Source organism: Glycine max, chromosome 13 (genome assembly GCF_000004515.6).
Source record: "Glycine max cultivar Williams 82 chromosome 13, Glycine_max_v4.0, whole genome shotgun sequence".
Taxonomy (NCBI): Eukaryota; Viridiplantae; Streptophyta; class Magnoliopsida; order Fabales; family Fabaceae; genus Glycine; species Glycine max.
In genome coordinates, this window is record NC_038249.2 from 16,151,699 (window position 1) to 16,176,073 (window position 24,375).

Consider the following 24,375-nt stretch of genomic DNA (forward strand, 5'->3'; position numbering starts at 1 on the left):
TCAATTAACGAGTTTTTCTATCCCTCATTTTATGATTTTTAATAAATTTAACTGTTATCAATTAAATGATCTTTAATATGAGTTATAAGATAGTTATTGGATCCATATGTTTAAGCTTATATTTTAAAAAAATGTTTCTGATAAAAAATATTTTTTATGTATTGATCTAAATTATTTTATCTTAAAATAACAGTTTTTTTTTTATAATTTTAAGAAGCAAATCATGTATGTTTCTTAAAAAATTACTTTTCTTAGAAAAGTATTTTTAAATTATTTTTTTAGATTTAAAAAAAATCACTAATTATAAAAGTTAACAAATTTATTATTCACGATTGTTAAAAATTCATTTTTTTAGAAAATCATTTTTTAAGTTATTTTATTTAAGTTTAAATAAAATGATTCATTATAAAAAGTTAATAAATTTATGATAGTTTGTGATATAGTGATAATATAAAAAATATATACTTTTAGAGTACATACATTATTTCTTGGGTAAAATATGTTTAGTCACTTTGACTTGGTTAAAAATTGGCATTAGTTCTCATATTTTTACTTTGATTAATTTGACCCCGAATTTTGGAAAAATAGTGATTCTTTCATCACATACAGTTTTTACTGTAAGTAAGGATAAAAAAAATACTTCTTTTTGAAAAAAGCCAGCTGGAATCAAAATAATTAAAGTTAAAATCCGAAGATTAAAATCAAGTTTTACTTAAAGTACATAAATGAAAACATATACGTATTCAACATATATTTTTTTATTACAATATTTTTATTTTTACACTGTCAGTACAAATCTAGGATTAAGCTGAACCAAACATTATGATGAGGACAAATCTAAAGACACTTCATCTTTGGAGGACTACCATCTTTGGAGGACAAATCTAAAGACACTTCATCTTTGGCTGTTTACTCTAAAAGGTCACGTAGATGAATAACACACCTGTTTCAGGAAAACATGCAGCTGAGGATGTGAATCTGGGTTGACAGTGACCTCAAAAAGTGGAATGAAAATATTGTTGAGCATGTTCTGGAATGATGTCACAATTCCCATTTCTTTGTACACATTGTACAACCGTGGAAGCAGCAAGACATTTATAAGAACTACCATCAATTGCTAACACTATATAATTGGCTGAGCAAATTAAGGCAATAAATGAAAAGCAGGAAAAGCTCCCCAAATTCTTATTATTTAGCAGTCCAAAATAATTTGTAGATTGGGAGAAATAATAAATTGTTGCCATATCATTATGAGAAATAAAACCAATCTGTGCTCTAAACAAATAATTAAAGAATACCTGAATCAACCAAACGACTGTTACGCATGAATTAAAGATGCCAGATACACAGGAAACACCAGCATCCATGGTGCAGAGGAAGGAAGAGACCAAGAGAAAGATAGTGAAACCCGTTTACCTGGCTGATTACGTGTAGCAGAGAAGGGTAGAATTGGAAGAGCACTTTTGCATATCAGCCTCAAATCTTGCTTGCACCGATCCTGCATAACAGAATATCGTTATTAGATTTCTATTAGATTCCTTTTGGATTTGGATAGAAATTCATACAATCTGTTAGAAGGAATTAGCCTATATATAGACATGTAAATAACCAAAGCAGGATATGAGAAAAATAATACTTTCCTTCCTTGATCTTTCTTTCCCCCCTGTGCTGGAGGTTGCTGCCCTCGAAGTCAGCATCTTTTCTCTGTTTCCCTAACAATTGGTGCTTTTCATTGATGTCGGACTCCTCTTCCCCTCCCGATAGACTTGAGGATGCTCTCCTCCGGCTCACCCAACAACAATCCTCCATGACGGCCAAAATTGATGAACTCCTCATGTGCCTTCCTCCGTTCTTTCACCATACTCCTTCACCCGCTCCATCTTCCCAGCCTTCACCTTCACCTGCATCCATCCATAAGATGAAATTAGACGTACCCAGGTTCGATGGGTCAGACCCATCTGGTTGGATCTTTAAGATCAACCAGTTTTTTGAATATCACGATACCCCAGCCCATGAACGCTTAACTATTGCTTCGTTTTACATGGAGGGTCGAGCTTTAGCCTGGTTTCAGTGGATGACCAGTAACGGCCAGCTCACCTCGTGGCCAGTGTTCTTACAGGCCCTACAAACCCGTTTTGCCCCCTCCCCGTATGGAGACCCCATCGGAGCTCTTTTTAAACTCACTCAAAAGACCACTGTAAATGCTTACCTCGCGGAGTTTGAGGACCTGGCTAATCATGTGGTTGGCCTTCCGGCGCCGTTCCTCTTGCGGTGCTTCATCTCCGGCCTCTCGTTGGATATTCGCAGAGAAGTCAAGGCGTCGCAACCCTTGACGCTCTCCCAAGCCGCAGGGTTAGCTCGACTACAGGAGGATAAATTGTTGGATGCCAAGCCTTCCTCACGACCACGCCCACCATACTCACCCCCAGCCACCACCTACCGACAGCCCTCCCCCCTCAACCGCCCAGTTCCTTCCCCTGTTACTCAATCAGCACCCCTTCTCACCCTTCCCCCTCGACCTATCCAACCCGCCATGAAACGATTAACCCCGGAGGAGATTGCCTCCCGACGCGAGAAAGGCCTATGCTTCACGTGTGATGAGAAATACCACAGAGGTCACAAGTGTGCCTCTAGGGTATTTCTCTTCCTCGCTGAGGGAGATGAACCACCTAATACAGATATAGCCCACTTTGACCCACAACCCGAACCACCCGACCCGCCTTCACCTCATACCCCATCTATTTCAACTGACCTGGTCCAGGCCCAGATCAGTTTTAACTCATTGGCTGGACACGTGGCCCCGGAGACTTTACGTTTTGTAGGTCTTATGGCTGACCGGCAGGTGGTGCTCCTCGTCGACGGCGGGAGCACCCATAACTTCATCCAAGCAGAACTCGTTTCCCAGCTGGGTCTTCCCTGCCATTCCACTCTTCCCCTTCGAGTGATGGTGGGGAATGGTCAAAACTTAGAGTGCAATTCTGTCTGCCCCGATATCACAGTCACCATCCAATCGGTTCAATTCGTCGTGGACCTCCATGTCTTACCAATTTCAGGGGCTAATCTCGTGCTAGGGGTGGAGTGGTTAAAATCCCTAGGCCCAGTCCTCACGGATTACAATACCCTCACTATGCAGTTCTTCCACCAAGGTCGGTTGGTGGAATTGAAGGGGGATAACGACGCTAACCTCAGGCTCATCTCCTCTCCCCAATTTCATCGGCTTTATCGGCGCTAGGGGGACGGTGTTTGCTTCCAAATAACCATGCTCCCATCTGAGAATAACACCACAGACACCACCACCTTACCTAGCGAACTCCAATCCCTGTTACTCAAATATGATGCCCTGTTTCAGCAACAACAATCCCTGCCGCCACGCCGTGACACTGACCACCACATTCATTTGTTGCCACAATCATCGCCGGTCAACGTGCGACCTTACCGGTATCCCCATTTCCAGAAAAGGGAAATTGAGATACAAGTAGACATGATGCTTCAGAAGGGCCTGATACAGCCAAGCTCTAGCCCGTTTTCGTCCCCAGTTCTCCTTGTCAGAAAGCAAGATGGGTCTTGGAGGTTCTGCGTCGATTATCGGGCTCTGAACGCGGTGACTGTCAAGGACAGATTTCCGATCCCGATGATCGATGAACTTCTTGACGAATTGGGAGGCGCTTGTTATTTTTCCAAATTAGATTTGCTTCAAGGGTATCATCAAATACGCATGCACGAAGCAGATATTCCTAAGACGGCCTTTCGCACCCACCACGGCCACTATGAATTCCGAGTAATGCCGTTCGGGTTGTGTAACGCGCCTTCCTCGTTTCAATCCACGATGAACACTTTGTTTGGGCCATTTCTGAGACAATTCGTGATTGTATTCTTTGACGATATCCTGGTGTATAGCGCCTCGTTCCAGGATCATCTTCAACATCTCGAAACTGCGTTTCAGGTATTACTCCAGAATCAATTTGTACTGAAATTATCAAAATGTTCTTTTGCTCAGACTCAGGTCGAATACTTGGGACACCTTGTCTCTTACCGTGGAGTTGAACCAGTGGCCTCGAAGATATCTGTGATACAACAATGGCCGCTACCCAGAACCACCAAAGCTTTGCGAAGTTTTCTCGGCCTGGCTGGGTTTTACCGCCGGTTTATCCGGGGTTATGCTACGATTGCCGCACCTCTAGTAAAGGCTACCACGACTGATCCCCTGCAATGGTCTCAGTCAGCCCAAATTGCTTTTGATCGTCTTAAGGAAGCATTGTCCACAGCGCCGGTACTGGCCTTGCCGGACTTTACCAAGCCTTTCACATTAGAGACGGATGCATCCGGGGTTGGTATGGGTGCCGTACTTTCTCAACAGGGCCATCCTTTGGCTTTCTTTAGTAAGCCGTTCACGCCAAAACTCTTGTGTTCCTCGACATATGTCCGGGAGCTCTGTGCCATTACCACGGCGGTGCGGAAGTGGCGTCAATACTTACTTGGACACCACTTCACAATTATCACCGACCACCGTAGTCTTAAGGAGTTGCTGGGACAGGTCATACAAACGCCTGAACAACACCTGTACATGGCTCGCCTGTTGGGATATGATTACGATATTCAGTATCGTTCGGGCACGTGTAATCAAGCAACGGATGCCTTATCACGCTTACCAGACCCCAACGCTTCCCTGACAATGCTTCTCTCTGTTCCTTGTTTATCTTTCCTCAAGGAATTACGTAATCAGTTGAATGATAATGATGACTTCCAGACCCTTCGCCGGAATATTCTCTTGCACCCTCCTAATTTTCCAGATTACACTGTGACGCAGGATCTTATTCTTTACAGGTCACGTATCTGGCTTCCACGCGAATTACCCCTCATTCAGACCCTTCTTCAGGAGTTCCATTCCACTCCCACAGGTGGCCACGCCGGCGTCACGAAGACCACAACTCGAATTCTGGAAAATTTTTATTGGCCCAAACTCCGGGAGGATGTGGCGCGCTTTGTAGCTCAGTGCAAGGATTGTCAAATCACAAAATATGAGTCTAAGAAGACTGCAGGACTCTTGTGTCCCCTACCTACACCGCATCGCCCATGGGACGACTTGTCCATGAAATTCTGATACTGGGGACAGATGTCGTACAGGATGTCACGACATCACGCTTCAGAACATGCAGATTGTCTTTGACTGTATGAACAGATTAAACAAGTAAATAACACAAGAGAATTGTTAACCCAGTTCGGTGCAACCTCACCTACATCTGGGGGCTACCAAGCCAGGGAGGAAATCCACTAAAATAGTGTTAGTTCAAGGTCTAACAACCACTGTTTACAACCTTCTCACCTAACCACTACCCGTGCGATCTCTACCTAAGAGCCACTCTTAGATATGAGAAACCCCGCTCACTCCCTCTCAAACACTCTCCCGTGTTTACAATTAAATCAAAGACACACCAGAGATCAACTCTGAACAAAAGGGATCAACCCTACACACTAGAGATCAACTCTACACACAAGAGATCAACTCTACACACTCAGGTCCAACACTTGATGCTAGGGTACCATCAAGGTGGCTCACAAAACACTCAAGTCCCAAAACTCACAAAATAACTCTTCAATCCCGGACTTGGTACAGAACTCGTGCAGCCTCCATGATTATATAGCAATGTGCGTTTCTGGGCTGCAACTGCTTGTGCTGGATGAGATCTATCATTTTCCTGAAAATCTGCACTTAAAGATCTAAAAGATACAGTTTGATCTTTTAGTTTTTATCTTTAATCTTTAATCCCTGAACGAACTCTTCTACTTTGAAATTCGAACTTTAATTATCTTTTAATTCGTTCCTAAAGATAGATCATCTAATCTCTTGCTAACTGCACAATAATCTGTTAAAGATATAACAGATTTATGTGTCCAGTATTTTCGGGCAAGATGTCAGGACATCGTATCCGACATCGTGGATCCTGCAGCTTCAATGCTTCATTTGACATTTTATCTTGACTTATGCATTGTGCAGCAACTCCAGTATTTTCGGGCAGGATGTCAGGACATTGTATCCGACATCGTGGATCCTGCAACTTCAATTCTTCATTTGACATTTTATCTTGCCTTGTGCATTGTGCAGCCCGATCTTATTCCTTGACATAACGTTGGACATCATGTGCAGCAACTCCAGCTTTCCTTCATTGTCTAAGTGCTTATGTTTTAACAAAATCTTAGCCAATCTTTTAAAACTCCGTAGAGCTAAGCACTAACAATCTCCCCCTTTGGCAAATTTTGTCTAAAACATACTTAGACACTCCCTGAGCAGGTACGAGCAGTTATGCAAGTGGGATCAGCAACTTTCATTATCAGAGTAATCAAGCACAGCGGAAATTCTTCAAGTTGCAAATCTACAAGTCTTCTCCAGGATGTCAAGACATCTCACGTGACATCAGCTTTCTGCTCCCCCTGTCTCAATGCTCTTTCACTGCAGCATCTTCTATCAGCTACTAGTCTTTTCAGGATGTCAAGACATCTCATGTGACATCACCATTCTGCTCCCCCTGTCTCCATGCTCTTACTGCAGCATCTTCTATCAGCTAGTAGCTTACACCAGTCATCATCAGCAGCAGCAGTTTGTCTCCCCCTCAAAATCATATACATACAACTCCCCCTCAAAATCATGAATCATGCATACATCGTATCCTACTGTCATACATCATACATAGTATCCTACTACTCAACATCATGCATAATAGCAAGCATAATACTATTAATACTATTACTCCCCCTTTTTAGACAGAATTTGACAAAAGTAGAATGCATGAACTTAAGGTGCAAATATTACAGACCAATAGTAATCAATTGTTCAAAGGGACATGCCCCTATAACTAGTAAAAGCAAAAATAAAGGTCTGATGGTCATGGGGTGGCTTCAGAATCATCATCATCTGGTTCTGTCTCTTCTGCTGCATCTTCCTCTTCCTCAGCTGCCTCTTCTTGCTCAGCTGGATCTTCTTCTTCCTCAGCTGCTTCACCATCATCAATGCCACTGTCTGTGAGTCTTTCGATCAGCCGTTCCAGCTCCATTTTCTTCTCTGTGGTGGCTTTGATGGTTGCTTCCAGCACCTTGCATGTGTCCTTGAGTTCAGCAATCAGAGCATCCTTGGACACAGCACCTGAAGCAGCTTTCCCTGATGTCGAGACAATGTCTGGGACATGTGTCCCCTCAAACAGTTTGTAATGCAGGGATAGAGGAGATTCTCTCTTCATCACAGAGTCAATGTTGTTTAAGATATTGGGATGTTGACTCAACATAATGCCACACAATACAGTAGGGAAGGCAATGGGTAATTTGACAGCAAAAGATTCTGAATGCTTAACAGTTTGATCAAAAATATAGTTTCCAAAATTAAATTTGGACTTGGTTCCAACAGCATACAGAAATTTACCCAAACCTGTGGCAACAGTGGAAGTATGATTGGTGGGTACCCAGTTTGCAGCTCCAATCCTGTGCAGAATTGCATACTTCACACTTAGCTTCCCTGCAGAAAGCTTCCCTTTCTTTGGCCAATGCTGGACTCGTTTGGCAGTGATTTCCTTGGCAATCTGATGCTCAGAAACATCAATATCCACCACTCCTTCAGTAGGTCTGCCCAGGTACTTGTTGATCACAGCAGGGGAGAATCTAACACACTTTCCTCTGACAAACACTTTCTGATAATCATCACCTTTTCTGTTTGTTATGTCAGAGGGAATGTTGACAATGAATTCCCTGACTAGGCCTTCATAACAGTCTCCCAACTTGGTGACTGTCTTCAGTAGTCCAGCAGCCTTGATGAGGTCCATGATTTCCTTGCAAGCCAAGGCATCTCTTCCCAGTTCTCTTTCAACAGCAAGCCTCCGTTGATATACAAATTTCCACCTTTCAACATTGCCAATGGAGTGGAATGAGATGTTGTCCAATGGTGCATCAGGTACATTTCCAGGCACCTTCTTCCCAGATTTCTTGGCCCTCTTTGATGTCGAGACATCTAGTTCGACATCATCATCAGAATCGGATGAGGAAATTTCTTTCCTCTTCTTGGAAGGGATTGTAACTTTGCTCCTTCTGGATGTGGTAGGAGTGATTGGAGTGCTCTTCTTCTGTGCCATAGTTTTGATTCGTCCAGACCTCTTAATGGGGCTTTTTCCCTTTCGGCTTTGTAACCTTTCTGCAATGCCAGGTGCCAACCTGTTGGCAATGGGTTCCTCATCAGATTCAACTTCTTCTAGGTCAATGAGGTCACCTGGAGCAGATTCTGGTGCCCGTGGTGCAGGGATCTCCTCTGTCGCTTGATCCTCTTCCTCTGTTGATTCCTCTTCACTGGGTGAAGGGAGGACTTCAGCATTTGGAGTGGAAGATGTTGGAACATCTTTATCAACATCAGGCACAGAAACATTCGGGGTGGAGGATGTTGGAACATCTTCATCAGCATCAGGCACAGACGCATTTTTCAGAATGTTACTCACAATACTGCGGATCTTCTTATCCATCTCCGTGTCTACTTCCCTAGGACTTGTTGCAAGGCTAGGGTTTTCAGCAATCTTCACTCCCTGTTGTCTTCTGGGAACCAGTTTCTCAGGGACAGAAGCTTGACCAGGAATTATTTGTATGGGTTGGATGTTGAATTCTGGTTGTTCCTGGTGCGGAGATGATGGTACAGAGGGTGAACCAGGAGCTGAAGTTTCTTTTGGTGAGGTAGCCATGGAAAAGCAGAACGTTTGGAATGGTTTCGCAAATTTCTGAGAGCTATTGGGAAATGCTGAAGACGGGATTACCACAACAATATAAGTTTGAATGAGGAATATAGAGGGGCGTGTGAAGCAACGGTCGAATTCGTTTTGGCTTAGTAGTGAACGTGCTATTAATGTTAAGTGATTCGTTTGGGCACGTTCAGATTGCAGTAGCTGCTATAATTCCTCTAGCAGACAAATGCCCAGCTTGCCCCTCAGTTTTTCAAACTGATTTGCATCCAATGCCTTTGTGAAAATATCTGCTATTTGTTCCTCAGTGTCAACATGCTCCAGTGTGATAACTTTATCATCAACAAGCTCTCTGATATAGTGATGTCTAATGTCAATGTGCTTGGTTCTGCTGTGTTGCACAGGATTTTTAGAAATATTAATAGCACTCAAGTTGTCACAGTATAATGTCATGACATCTTGTTCGACATTGTACTCCTTGAGCATCTGCTTCATCCAAACTAGTTGTGAACAGCTGCTTCCTGCTGCAATATACTCGGCTTCTGCAGTAGATAGGGACACACAGTTCTGCTTCTTGCTGAACCATGAAATAAGATTGTTGCCCAGATAGAAGCATCCACCAGAAGTGCTTTTTCTGTCATCTGCACTTCCAGCCCAATCAGCATCACAATACCCAACCAGCATTGAACCTGAACAATGACAGTACATAATCCCATAGTCACTGGTGCCATTTACATATTTCAGAATTCTCTTTACTTGATTCAAGTGACTTATCTTGGGATTGGCTTGATATCTTGCACAAACACCTACTGCATAGGTGATGTCAGGTCTGCTAGCTGTTAAATATAGTAAGCTCCCAATCATGCTTCTGTACAGACTTTGATCAACACTGGTGCCAGCTTCATCCTTTGACAGCTTCAAGTGAGTAGGTGCAGGTGTTCTTTTATGGTTGGCATTTTCCATCCCAAACTTCTTGACAATGTTCTTTGCATACTTGCTTTGTGAGAGGAATATGGAGTCTTCCATCTGCTTCACTTGGAGTCCCAGAAAATAAGTCAGCTCTCCAACAAGACTCATCTCAAATTCAGATTGCATCTGTTGAACAAAATGTCGAAGCATCTCATTCGACATCCCTCCAAACACAATGTCATCAACATATATCTGTGCAATCATCAAGTTTTCAGCATCTTGTTTGACAAAGAGAGTCTTGTCAATTCCTCCCTTCCTATACCCTTGCTGAGTAAGGAACTCTGTTAGCCTTTCATACCAAGCTCTTGGAGCTTGCTTCAATCCATAGAGAGCCTTCTTGAGCCTGTATACATGATCTGGATGAGTTGGGTCTACAAATCCCCTTGGCTGCTCCACATAGACTTCTTCATTCAGGTATCCATTCAGAAAAGCGCTCTTCACATCCATCTGGTACAGCTTGAATTTGAGGATGCAAGCTACACCAAGTAACAATCTGATGGATTCAAGTCTAGCAACAGGAGCGAAAGTTTCATCAAAGTCTACACCTTCAATCTGAGTGTAGCCTTGAGCAACAAGTCTGGCCTTGTTTCTGGTTATAACACCTTCTTCATTGGTTTTGTTCTTGAAGATCCACTTGGTGCCAATCACATTAGTTCCCTCGGGTCTCGGAACTAGCTCCCAGACTTCATTCCTTTTGAATTGCTCCAATTCTTCTTGCATAGCATTGATCCAGAACTCATCAGTCAGTGCCTCTTTCACATTCTTGGGCTCAATTTTGGAGACAAAGCATGAATTTGAGACGATCTCAACCTCCCTTGATCTTGTAGTGACCCCTCTGTTTGGATCTCCTATAATCAGCTCCTTGGGGTGCATCTTCTGGATTCTAATGGAGGATTTCTTGTCAGGTTGAGTGATGCTTGGTTCATCTGTAGCAGAATCAGAGTTTTCTGCATTCTCTGCACTGTTAGCTGTATCTGCTACATTGTCTCCCGATGTTCTGACATCTTCTTCGACATCCTTCTTTCTTGCTGGAGTTAGATCATCAATAACCACATTGATGGATTCCATCACAGTTCTGGTTCTGGAATTGAATACTCTATATGCTCTGCTGTTTGTAGAGTATCCCAGGAATATTCCTGCATCACTCTTGGGATCCATCTTTCTCCTTTGCTCTCTATCTGCCAAAATGTAACATGGACTTCCAAAGATGTGGAAGTGCTTAACCGTTGGCTTCCTCCCTTTCCAGATTTCATACAGAGTGGTTGGAGTTCCTCTTCTAAGTGTGACTCTGTTGTGGATGTAGCATGCTGTGTTCATGGCTTCAACCCAGAGATTATAGGGAAGTTCTTTGGCATGAAGCATGACCCTAGCAGCCTCTTGCAAAGTCCTGTTTTTCCTTTCAACTGTGCCATTCTGTTGTGGTGTAATGGCTGCAGAGAACTCATGAGTGATGCCTTCAGATGTGCAGAATTCAGTGAACCTGCTGTTTTCAAACTCTCTGCCATGGTCACTCCTGATTCTCTTGATGACACAGTCTTTTTCTCTTTGAAGTCTTAGACTCAACTCTTTGAATACTTCAAAGGTTTCTGATTTCTCTCTGATAAAGTTGACCCAGGTAAACCTGGAGAAATCATCCACAACAACATAGGCATACCTCTTTCCTCCAAGGCTTTCAACCTGCATAGGCCCCATCAAATCCATGTGAAGTAGTTCCAGCACCCTGGAAGTGGTCTGATGTTGAAGCTTCTGGTGGGACATCTTGACTTGCTTTCCAATCTGACATTCACCACAGATTCTGCCTTCTTCTATTTTCAGATTGGGAATGCCTCTAACAGCACCTTTGTCAATGATTTTCTTCATGCCTCTTAAGTGCAGATGTCCAAATCTTTGATGCCATATTCTGACTTCATCTTCTTTGGAGGATAAACATGTGGAGGAGTAACTGGTTTCTTGAGGTGTCCATAGGTAACAGTTGTCCTTTGATCTGCTGCCCTTCATTAGAACTTCACTCTTCTCATTTGTCACCAAGCATTCTGACTTTGTGAAGTTTACATTGAATCCTTCATCACACAACTGACTGATGCTGATCAGGTTTGCAGTCAGTCCCTTCACCAGCAGTACTTTGTTCAGACTAGGAAGTCCATCATGAACTAGCTTTCCCATTCCAATGATCTTTCCTTTAGAGCCATCTCCAAATGTCACATAACTAGTGGAGCAGGGCTCAATGTTCAGCAGGAATTCTTTGACTCCTGTCATGTGTCTGGAACAGCCGCTATCTAGGTACCAATCTTCCTTAGCTGATGCTGAAGTATGAACAACAAGACTGACAACCTTGTGTTTTGGAACCCACATCATCTTCTTTCTGCTGCTGCTACTTTGAGTTCCATGATGTGGATGGCCATGTAGATGATAGCAAAAGGGCTTTATGTGACCATACTTGCCACAGTAGTGACACTTCCACTTCTTTCTTTTGCTCTTTTTCTGCTGCGTTCCATGATGTCGAGACCGATGTTGTGACATCGTGGCTCTAGTCCTGTTTTTGGCAGGAACAAATTTTGTCATGGTTGTTCTGCCAGCAGACTTAGGATTAAATCCAAGTCCTCTCTGGTTTCCAACATTCTTTCCAAGCAGCAGCACCTCATCAAGCGTATCTGAGCCTTTATTCAGCATCTTTATTGATTTTGTCATGTTCTCCAGTTTAGAGTTCAGAAAACCAACTTCTCCTTTAAGCTCAGAGATCTCCTCTTCATGTGCCTCCTTCTCAGCCTCCAGATCTGCAATGACCTTCTTCAGTTGTGCTTCTTGCTGAAGGATCTTCTCACTTTTGATGCATAGTTTTCTATAGGATATAGCAAGCTCATCAAAAGTGATTTCACTATCTGTATCACTTGAGTCTTCAGCAGATTCAAATCTCCCAGTGAGTGCATTTACATCTCTGTCAGAATCACTTTCTTGTTCACTCTCTGTATCATCAGACCGACATACAGAAAGTCCTTTCCTCTGCTTCTTGAGATGAGTGGGACATTCAGCTATGATGTGTCCATAGCCTTCACACCCATGGCATTGAATTCCTTTGCTGTGACTGGGCTTTTCATCTGACCTTTTCTGGTATTTGCTACCTTTCCTGATGTCGAAAGGGATGTTCTGGACATGTGGTTTCTGCCTCCTGTCCATTCTGTTCAGCACTTTGTTGAACTGCTTTCCAAGAAGCACAACTGCCTTAGTCAGACCTTCATCAGTATCCAGGTCATACTCATCTTCTTCTCCTTCATCATTGGACACGAACGCCAAGTTCTTGCTCTTCTTTTCAGCCCTATCCGAGAGTCCTAGCTCAAAGGTTTGAAGGGAACCAATGAGTTCATCCACTCTCATGTTGCAAATGTCTTGGGCCTCCTCTATTGCAGTGACTTTCATGTCAAATCTCTTAGGCAAGGATCTGAGGATCTTTCTCACCAGCTTTTCATTTGTCATTCTTTCTCCCAAGGCAGTGCAAGCATTGGCAATTTCAAGAATGTTCATGTGGAAGTCATGAATACACTCTTCCTCCTTCATCTTCAGATTTTCGAATTTTGTAGCCAATAGTTGCAATCTGGACATCTTCACTTTGGAGGTTCCTTCATGAGTGGTTTTCAGGATCTCCCATGCATCTTTGGCCACTGTGCATGTGTTGATCAGTCTGAAGATATTCTTGTCAACTCCATTGAATAGAGCATTCAAAGCTTTGGAGTTTCCAAGTGCCAATTCGTCTTCTTCTTTAGTCCAGTCTTCTTCTGGCTTCAATTCATCAGTGGGCTTTCCTTCTGTGTCCAGCATCTTGGGATGTTCCCAGCCTTTGATGACAGCTTTCCAGGTTCTGCTATCCAGTGATTTGAGGAAGGCCACCATCCTTGCTTTCCAGTATTCATAGTTGGTTCCATCTAGGATTGGTGGTCTGTTCACTGGTCCTCCTTCTTTCTCCATGTTCATCAGAATTTATCTCCCTAGATCTCACTCAGTGAATTCGAGTGCCCGCTCTGATACCAATTGAAATTCTGATACTGGGGACAGATGTCGTACAGGATGTCACGACATCACGCTTCAGAACATGCAGATTGTCTTTGACTGTATGAACAGATTAAACAAGTAAATAACACAAGAGAATTGTTAACCCAGTTCGGTGCAACCTCACCTACATCTGGGGGCTACCAAGCCAGGGAGGAAATCCACTAAAATAGTGTTAGTTCAAGGTCTAACAGCCACTGTTTACAACCTTCTCACCTAACCACTACCCGTGCGATCTCTACCTAAGAGCCACTCTTAGATATGAGAAACCCCGCTCACTCCCTCTCAAACACTCTCCCGTGTTTACAATTAAATCAAAGACACACCAGAGATCAACTCTGAACAAAAGGGATCAACCCTACACACTAGAGATCAACTCTACACACAAGAGATCAACTCTACACACTCAGGTCCAACACTTGATGCTAGGGTACCATCAAGGTGGCTCACAAAACACTCAAGTCCCAAAACTCACAAAATAACTCTTCAATCCCGGACTTGGTACAGAACTCGTGCAGCCTCCATGATTATATAGCAATGTGCGTTTCTGGGCTGCAACTGCTTGTGCTGGATGAGATCTATCATTTTCCTGAAAATCTGCACTTAAAGATCTAAAAGATACAGTTTGATCTTTTAGTTTTTATCTTTAATCTTTAATCCCTGAACGAACTCTTCTACTTTGAAATTCGAACTTTAATTATCTTTTAATTCGTTCCTAAAGATAGATCATCTAATCTCTTGCTAACTGCACAATAATCTGTTAAAGATATAACAGATTTATGTGTCCAGTATTTTCGGGCAAGATGTCAGGACATCGTATCCGACATCGTGGATCCTGCAGCTTCAATGCTTCATTTGACATTTTATCTTGACTTATGCATTGTGCAGCAACTCCAGTATTTTCGGGCAGGATGTCAGGACATTGTATCCGACATCGTGGATCCTGCAACTTCAATTCTTCATTTGACATTTTATCTTGCCTTGTGCATTGTGCAGCCCGATCTTATTCCTTGACATAACGTTGGACATCATGTGCAGCAACTCCAGCTTTCCTTCATTGTCTAAGTGCTTATGTTTTAACAAAATCTTAGCCAATCTTTTAAAACTCCGTAGAGCTAAGCACTAACAGTCCATGGATTTTATTGTCGGTCTTCCAGTGTACAAAGGGAACACTGTAATTCTTGTTGTTGTTGACAGATTCTCGAAGGGCATTCACTTGGGGATGTTGCCTACCGGCCATACCGCTCACATGGTGGCTAGCCTTTTCCTGAACATCGTGGTCAAGCTTCACGGCTTCCCTCGGAGTATAGTCTCTGATCGGGATCCGCTATTCATAAGCCAGTTCTGGAGAGATCTTTTTAGTCTCAGTGGCACGCTATTACGGCTAAGCTCGGCCTACCATCCTCAGAGTGATGGACAGACTGAAGTTCTTAACCGTGTGATTGAGCAATACCTGCGTGCCTTTGTGCATGAGAAGCAAGGAACCTGGGGAAAATACCTTCCTTGGGTTGAATGGTCTCACAATTCAGCTTGGTCTGCCACCACGGGATCAACTCCTTATGAGATCACTTATGGACGGAAGCCCCTAACCTTTCCCGACTACCTTGCCGGCACTTCAAAGAACGACGCTGTGGATGAGTTCTTAGTGGATAGGGAGACCACATTTCATTCCATCAGAAAGAAGCTTCTTAAAGCTCAGGAGACTATGAAGAGGTTTGCGGATGCAAAGCGCAGAGATGTTGTCTACCAACCCAATGATTGGGTTTTGGTCAAACTACGGCCACGTCGACAGTTGACTGCCAGGGGGTCAAACGCCCGTGGGGAGAAACTAGCTAAGCGTTATTACGGGCCTTTTAGGATTGTGGACCGCATTGGTGCAGCGGCTTATCGATTGCAATTGCCGGAGGGGACCCGAGTTCATCCTGTATTTCATTGTTCTGTGCTCAAACCTTTCATAGGCACTGTGGATTCGATTACTAGTCCCACCCTGCCCCTACAGTTTGAAGAAGGACAACCAGTGGTGACTCCCCTCACCATTCTTAGACGCCGCCAGATTCCGGGAACCTTACCCATAGCTTGGGAAGTCCTAGTTCAGTGGGACGGATTATCACCTGACGAAGCAACGTGGGAGAACTGGCATCACTTATGTCACGAATACCACCTTGAGGACAAGGTGGATTTTCAAGGGGCCGAGGATGTTACGCATGAATTAAAGATGCCAGATACACAGGAAACACCAGCATCCATGGTGCAGAGGAAGGAAGAGACCAAGAGAAAGATAGTGAAACCCGTTTACCTGGCTGATTACGTGTAGCAGAGAAGGGTAGAATTGGAAGAGCACTTTTGCATATCAGCCTCAAATCTTGCTTGCACCGATCCTGCATAACAGAATATCGTTATTAGATTTCTATTAGATTCCTTTTGGATTTGGATAGAAATTCATACAATCTGTTAGAAGGAATTAGCCTATATATAGACATGTAAATAACCAAAGCAGGATATGAGAAAAATAATACTTTCCTTCCTTGATCTTTCTTTCCCCCCTGTGCTGGAGGTTGCTGCCCTCGAAGTCAGCATCTTTTCTCTGTTTCCCTAACAACGACATTCTCGCTGTACAAATCATTATTCACTATCCAACTGGCTAGTTGGTCCCACTCACTTTGCTTCCTACCATATATTAATATTGTATATTCAGCCATCTGTGAATAAATAAGGCACAAAAATAAGTTAACATCTAGATGGGGATGAGCATATATAAACTACAGTCAAGAAATGGTAAATTATTGTCAACAAGTCCAAACACATTGGCCAACATAGGTCCTCATACTTATGAACATTATACTGGACTGCATTTCCTAAATAAATTGATGATATAATATTGCATAACAAGCATTGAGATGCATCCACCTAAAAGATATAGGCTTCAAGAAATTAGTCCAATACAGGATTCTACAATATTGATATAGGCTTCAAGAAAGCCCTCCAACTTTGGGTCATATGCAAAAATACCCAACTACACCAACACAACTTCTGCACTACCAAAATGCACAAACCAGTGTATATTGACCCACTCGGGCATGTGCAGAAAACTTCCCTACATTGAATATGAGTGCTTTCAGGTGTTTAGGGAGTCATATTGATAGGTTTAAAAGCACGCTGAGTTTCTGCACATGATCCATAGTTTGGATGATGTTAATCTGTGATAGAAAAACCTCATTTGAAACTTTTAAGTAGATTTTATTAAGTAAAAATACTGCACAAAACCATGGGATATTTCAGCCACTTTGAATTTGATTAAAGTAAACACAGGTGATAGGACTGTTATACCCAAAAAAAAATGTTACCTTGAATGAGATTATCCTGCTTAAGAAATATCTCCCTGAGCCTACTTTGACCGCAAGGATTGTATTTAAGATTGAACTTATCAAAGCGATGAAAAGTACTCTTGTCTGCGTGAACGTCCAAAAGGTCAACATTGAGGTCATATCTGTTAAAAAAGGACAGCACATGATTAATTCCTAAAACATACAGCTAGTCAATTATAACTATAATAATTACAAAAGCTCATTACCCAGACAAATCTAAACTCTTGAAAACCTCTTCCAATGTTAGATATGTCCAATCTCGAAATATTACAACCTGAGAATGTTAAAAGTATATACAGTGCACATCAGCTTCGTAAAATATATAATTCACATGTATCAGAGATTAAAAAATAACATAATTCATCATGCTACATACTTCTACAAGGGATGACAATAAGCCAATCATTTCAGGCATATCAATAACATTTCATAATCCATCAAGCTAATAGATACACTAAATTATATTAATATATTATTACATTAAATACTCACAAGAAAATGCACAAATTTATATTTACACTCTTAAAAAAATCCAATTTGTGCTCTATCACTTTTGTCATACAGTTCATCTGAGAGGGGAAAAAAGGGGGCTACTGCAGAGTATGTTACATCACAGCAAGATCCAGAATATCACCTCATCAGGCTCTTTTCTCAGCTTTGACTTTATGAACCTTAAAAGATGTTTCTGATTCATGCATGCTGAGTGGTGGACATGAGTATCAACTTTTCTAACATTATAGAAGTCTCGATGTGGAGCACTCTTCTGAGAAAGAAATTCTCTATCCGCATTTAGCATCAAATGAAGATTGAATTTCTGAAAAATATAGAAATTGTCAAACAACAATTGATTCTTGTATGTAATTAAAATACAAGCATAGGCTGCAGTTTGTTTCAGTAAATTAGAGATGTACTTATTCTAGAAGATTGAGCCTATGATGGCATAAAGTTCTTATATTCCCTGCTGCTATGACTCGAAGTAAGTGATGAAGATCAGTGAAAAATGTAGTTGCATCAGCTACAGGAAAAAGCTCTTCTTTTGCTGCAAGTAATAGGCAAGCATGCATAAGATCCCACCTTGAGTGGTGATAAAATTACCAAGTTTATCAATAACAAATTCCTGTTACTTACCATCTCTATCTGGATATACACGAATAACCCCATCTTGCATTTCAAAATAATGTTGTAGCACAAGAGAAATACAACTAATTTAATCACAGCATATAACATAGGGAGATCCAAGTTTTCAGTGGTGGGAGAAAAAAAACTCACATCAGACTTTCCTTCAGGAATGTATAAAAATGGATCTGGGTTAGGCTTGGGTGTGCTGGGGTCGGATATGTAAAAATTCTTAAGGGGTTTCCTAGACTTTCAATTATAGGAAACAACAGGATCTTGAAACCTATGATTCTCACAAACAATCAATAAACAATAACAATAGATAATGATGTGTACCTTTCTCCATTAGGAAGACTTGTATCTTTCTCCATAGGAACTTCTCTCCGGTGTACTTTGATTTCCTTGAAAGAGGAGAGAAATAAGATTTCACTTCCTTTGACCTTTCTTTTCTGTCTCTCTCCGTTCGTGATGGCTATGGGTGAGAGAGAACACTTTTCTGGTCAGGAAGGGGACCTTATTCCACGTTAGTGGATATTAAGCCCCTTTTATAACCACTACTCCCATCAAGTAGCAGTTAGTTCTAGAAACTTTTCCTATTAAGCCCAATTACAATTTAGTCCTTAATCATTAATTATTTACTTATTAGTCCCTACATAAGTCACATGCCTCTCACATGAGACATTAATTCTTACATTCTCCCACTTGGCTCATGTGATATTAATAAACATTATGGACTAAATAAATAAATAGATTAACTAACATAATGCGCATTAAAAATTGACTAAATTTTTTTATACATTGGGTACATCCTAATTTCATGATTAAGAATAGGAACCAATTAGAGTCATGGCGGTTGTACATCATCTAATCGACATAGTCCCTTCCATGTACTACAAATTAGTTTTTTCCTTAATATGACCATTAGTTAGGAGTACATAATTGGTCCAACATAATGTCTTCATTCAAGACAAAACTCGTTAACATTACTCTAACACAAACATGCATGCAAACATAGAGAACAGGTAATCAGAAACATATCATAATTGAGCTCAGAGTGTCAGCAAAATTACACAAGGTAAATTACACTTAATGATCATCAATAACAATAATGCTCATACTTTCAACATGTTCTATAATGTCTTGGGCAATAATACCTTATTCAAAGGGTCAACTATCATAAGGTTTGTGCTAATATGTTCTATTGACACTCTTTGTTTCTGAACTTCTTCCTTCACGACAAAGTACCTCAATTTCATATGCTTAGCACCCTTAGAGTACTTGTCGTTCTTACAAAAAATATTGCTGCGGAATGATCACAATACATTTTCAGCGGCCTAGCAATACTGTCGACAATTCCAAGCCCTGAAATAAAGTTCCGCAGCCAATTAGCTTGAATTGTAGCCTCAAAACATACTACAAATTCAGCTCTAAGATGCAACAACAACTGATGCATACAAAATTACTTTCATTTGTTTTCGTTTCATATCATTTCTAGGACATTGTGTGAGACTAACTCTGTCTCATTTCTAAATTAGAATAGACGATGTTAAACACCTTTTCATCTTGAATCTCTCTAGCACTTTATCGATATATATACTTTCTGAGATAAGCCTAACAATCCTTGTGATCTATTATGGAATATTTATATCCCTATCACATAACTTACCTCACCCATATCTTTCACTTCAAAGTTTCTAGAGAGAAATTTCTTAGTCTCATGAAGAAGACCAAGATCGTTAGCTACAAGCAAGATATCATCAATATACAGAATTAGAAAATAACCTTACTCCCACTGATCTTCAGATACATACACCGATAAACAGTATTTTCCTTAAATCTAAAGGAAATAATGGTATCATTAAACCTCAAATACCATTGGCAGGAAGCTTGCTTTAAGACTGTATATTGATTTCTTTAGTATGCACACCATGTGTTCATTTCCTTCAACTGAGAACCCTATTGGTTGGTCCATACAAACATTCTTCTCTAAATCTCCATTAAGAAAGGCAGTTTTCACATCCATCTGATGTAGCTCCAAGTCATAATGGACTACTAATGCCATGATAATACTGAAGGAATCCTTTCGTGAGACCAGTAAAATGTCTCTTTATAATCAATGTCATCTTTCTGAGTAAATTCCTTAGCAACAAGTCTAGCCTTATAACATTCAAGGTTGTCATGAGAGTCACGTTTAGTCTTGAAGACCCACTTACAACTAACTCTCTTACAACCCTTTGATAATTCTACAAGGTCCCAAACACCATTATGTTCCATGGAATCTATCTCTTCTTTCATGGCATTTAACCACTTCTCAGAACTATCACAACTTACAACTTGTGAAAACAAAAATGGATCATTATCATTAATGCTTAAGTTTGTTTATGTTTCATGTAGGTATACCACATAATCATTGAAATAGCTGGTCTCCTTTCTCTTTGAGACCTCCTTAATGCTACTTCTTGTAGTTCTTCCATAATAGGTTCATTATGCATCATGGGTTTATTATTGTGTTGCTCCTCTTCATTAATTTTGTAACAACAACTAAAAGGAGCAATCACATTACTGCTAGAGGCCCAAGCTAAAAGGACTTGCACTCTAACATCTTTAATTTACACTTCTCGTGGAACTGTACTCCCACTGATTTCATCATTTCCAATGAACCTTGCATTTCTAGTTTCGACAATTCTCATACTATGATTAGAACAATAAAATATATACCCTTTTAACTTTTCTGGATAACCAATGAAATATCCACTGATTGTTCTTGCATCCAATTTTCTTTCTTGCGAATTATAAATCCTTATTTCTGCCTGGCAACCCTAAACATGCAGGTGCCTTATACTAGGTATCCTATTTGTCCATAGTTCAAAAGGTGTCTTTGGAACTGCCTTACTAGGAACCCTGTCCAACAAATACATGGCAGTTTTCAAGGCATACATCCACAAAGATACGGGTAAAGTCTAATTGATTAACATACTCCTAACCATATCCATTAAAGTTCTATTACGCCTTTCTGATACACCATTTTGTTGTGGTGTACCGGGAATTGTGTATTGCACACAAATGCACGTTTCTGAACAAGCTTAGCAAATGGACCTAGGTGTTGCCCAGTTTCATCATATCTTCCGTAATACTCATCACCTCTATCATATCTAATAATTTTCACATTTATGTCTAATTGCCCTTTTATTTCATTGTAGTAAATTTCTAGGGCATCCATTGCCTAAGAAATCTCGGGCAGTAAGTAGACATAAACGTAACGTGAATAATCATCAATAATGGTGATAAAGTATCTTTCCTTTCCGAAAGAACTAACATCAAAAGATCCACAAATATCAGTATGCACAATTTCAAGAAGATGAGTGCTTCTTGTAGCTTCTTTCTTTGTATGTTTTGCTTGTTTTCCCTTAATACAACCCACACAAATATTTAGATCCGTAAAATCTAGATAAGGAAGAATTTCATTCTTTATTAATCTTTCCATCCTTTCTCTAGAAATGTGACCTAAACGTTTATGCCACAAGAAAGCAGATCGTTCATTCACTAAACTATGTTTAGTGCCAACATTATGATGCAAAGTTAAAACAATTTCAGCATACAAACTGTCTATTTCCAATTTATATAAACCATCACAAGAATACCAATACCAATGAGATGATTATGCTTAAATAAATTGAAACATCCATTACCAAAATTAAAAGAGTATGCAGTAACATCAAGTTTAGATAATGAAACTAAATTCCTAGATAAACTAGGTACATAAGGAGTTTCCAGTAAATCTAAACGAGGTCCAGTGTTGCGTTTTAAACAATAAGTTTCAACTATTTCCACTGGAGCTTTCACTTCATTCCCCATGAAAATGAACTTCTCATTTGGGCTTATGGTTTGGATTGTAAGGAATCTCTGCATAATGTTAGAAACATGAGTCATACATCCAGAATTAATCCATCATGTATCATGGGAAACTACAGTTAAGTTTGATTCAAAACATAAATGAGCATTAAGCTCACCATTCTTTTCGAACCAAAACTTACACTTTAGGCAATCCTTTTGGAAATGTCTTAATTTCACAAAATTGACAATTATTGTCCTTTGATAACTTTCTTCTGGATTTGCAAAGGGTCGTCATTGTTCTTTAATGATCCTTTGCCTTTATCATGCTTCTTCATAAATTTCTTTTCAAGCTCCTTGATTCCCTTGGTGGCTAACATAATGGACTAAGTGACTTCCTTGATCCTTAAGCCTCATTTCTTCCTGAACTAACATATTGTGCAATTCATGCACATTCCATTTATCTTTCATGGTATTATAGTTCATTTAGAACAGGCCAAACTCAGACGGTAATGAGTTTATAATAAACTGAACAAGAAAGTTCTCATTCACAACCATTATATTCCCAAGGTCTTAAGTCTTGCTGCAATGTTTGTCATCTCAATGACATGTTCATACATAGTACGTGAACCATCAAACTTCATGGTGATCAATGTACTCATTAATGTCCCAACAATAGACTTATCAGTTGTTTGAGAGCACTCTTCCACTAATCACATAAACTTTTTAGCACTTTCAATTTTAGGGAGAGTTGTCTTAATATTGTTTTTAACAGTCATTCTCATCAACATTAGGCTGAGTCTGTTAGATCTTTTCCAAGTTTTATAATGGACTTTCTCTTCATTGTTACTAGCATCAATAATAATAACAAACTTCTATTCCAACATAGCAAGATCATGATCCAAAACACCGAGGTGAAATTGGACTTGCTCATTTTAGTCAAAGAAGTTAAGCCCATTAAAATTGGCACAGATGATACATAAGAATCCAATTAATTCAAAACATGTATTACATAATAAAATTCACATATGTGTTTTGAGACATAAAATACATGTCATACATATGATTCATTCAGATGACGGACAATGTATATTGATGTTCTCCTTTGGGTGATACACCAACATACAACATACAAACATAATGATACTAATAAAATTTTAACATTATTTGGCAATTAAATATGCACCAATTTGTAGTATCTATTTCCTTTGGGCATATAAATAAAACTAATGATACACACAAATTGCCTACAATTATATTCATTAATTATAAGAACAATTAATCAACCTTTGGGCGATCCATAAATGCCTTATAACAATGAATTTCAATTACCCATAAACCAATAATCATATAATTTAGCATCCATTATTCTATGAGTAATTGAAATAATCATTAAGTTGGAATTAAATAACCTTACAAATTTGGCCACTTTGGTGACTAACAAATTCAACATACATTTAATTCCAACCAAATATTATTAAAATAATTATTAATTTGGAATTAAATAACCTTACAAATTTGGCCACTTTGGTGACTAACAAATTTAACATACATTTAATTCCAATCAAATATATATGGCCTGTACATACTTATTGCTATTAACAATTCATAGACATTCTATTAATTTTGTTCCAGGCCATAAAATAATATTTGTATTTATTTATGTTTTTGCATTCAAATACGTTCAAGCAAATATGTAACATATACATATATTTACTGCTACCAATAATTTCAAAGCATTCACGTTAATTTAGTTACAGGATATAAACTTTCAATCCTTTAATCACGTTCAACAATAATTTTTCGAAAAAAAAAATCAAGTGGGATTGGAAATAGCAAACATAAGGTTGCAAATAGCAATTTCATACCTGCGCAGTTTTTCAAAATTGAAATTGAATATTTACGTTTAGGCACGCTTCCTTTCTTTCACCGTTAGAAGTAATAACTTTCTCCAAATTTAATATATACATGTTGTGCAGCTTTCTCTCCGATAATCATAAGTTTTCAAATAATCTTTCTCCAAAAATTGGTATTCAACAATAATAAAATATTGCCAATAAAACAATGTATGCAGCGGAAAATAAAATTCCTAAATTTCATAATTAGGATTTATGCATAATTGAGAGAAATTAAATTATCCCTAAATTTCATAATTAGGGTTCATACATAATTGAAAGAAATTAAATTATTCCTAAATTTCATAATTAGGGTTCATGTATAATTGAGAGAAATTAAATCATTCTTGGAGAATCTTAAATTTCATAACACATGCTCTGATACCACATGTAAAAATTCTTAAGGGGTTTCCTAGACTTTCAATTATAGGAAACAACAGGATCTTGAAACCT

At 39.8% G+C, this 24,375-nt stretch overlaps 1 long non-coding RNA gene and 1 other non-coding gene across 2 annotated transcripts; both read right to left on the reverse strand.

Moving 5' to 3' along the window:
• Window positions 1-788: 788 nt before the first annotated feature.
• LOC121173384 (uncharacterized) lies at window positions 789-16,416 on the reverse strand. The gene is made up of 3 exons (XR_005888133.1): window positions 16,012-16,416; window positions 1,417-1,498; window positions 789-943 (listed from the first exon to the last, which is right to left on the reverse strand). It is a non-coding gene; the product is annotated as an uncharacterized lncRNA (long non-coding RNA).
• A 609-nt stretch (window positions 16,417-17,025) lies between these two features.
• Window positions 17,026-18,507, reverse strand: LOC100805466 (uncharacterized). The gene is made up of 5 exons (XR_005888132.1): window positions 18,209-18,507; window positions 17,992-18,119; window positions 17,715-17,894; window positions 17,287-17,354; window positions 17,026-17,202 (listed from the first exon to the last, which is right to left on the reverse strand). It is a non-coding gene; the product is annotated as an uncharacterized protein (transcript).
• Window positions 18,508-24,375: the final 5,868 nt, after the last annotated feature.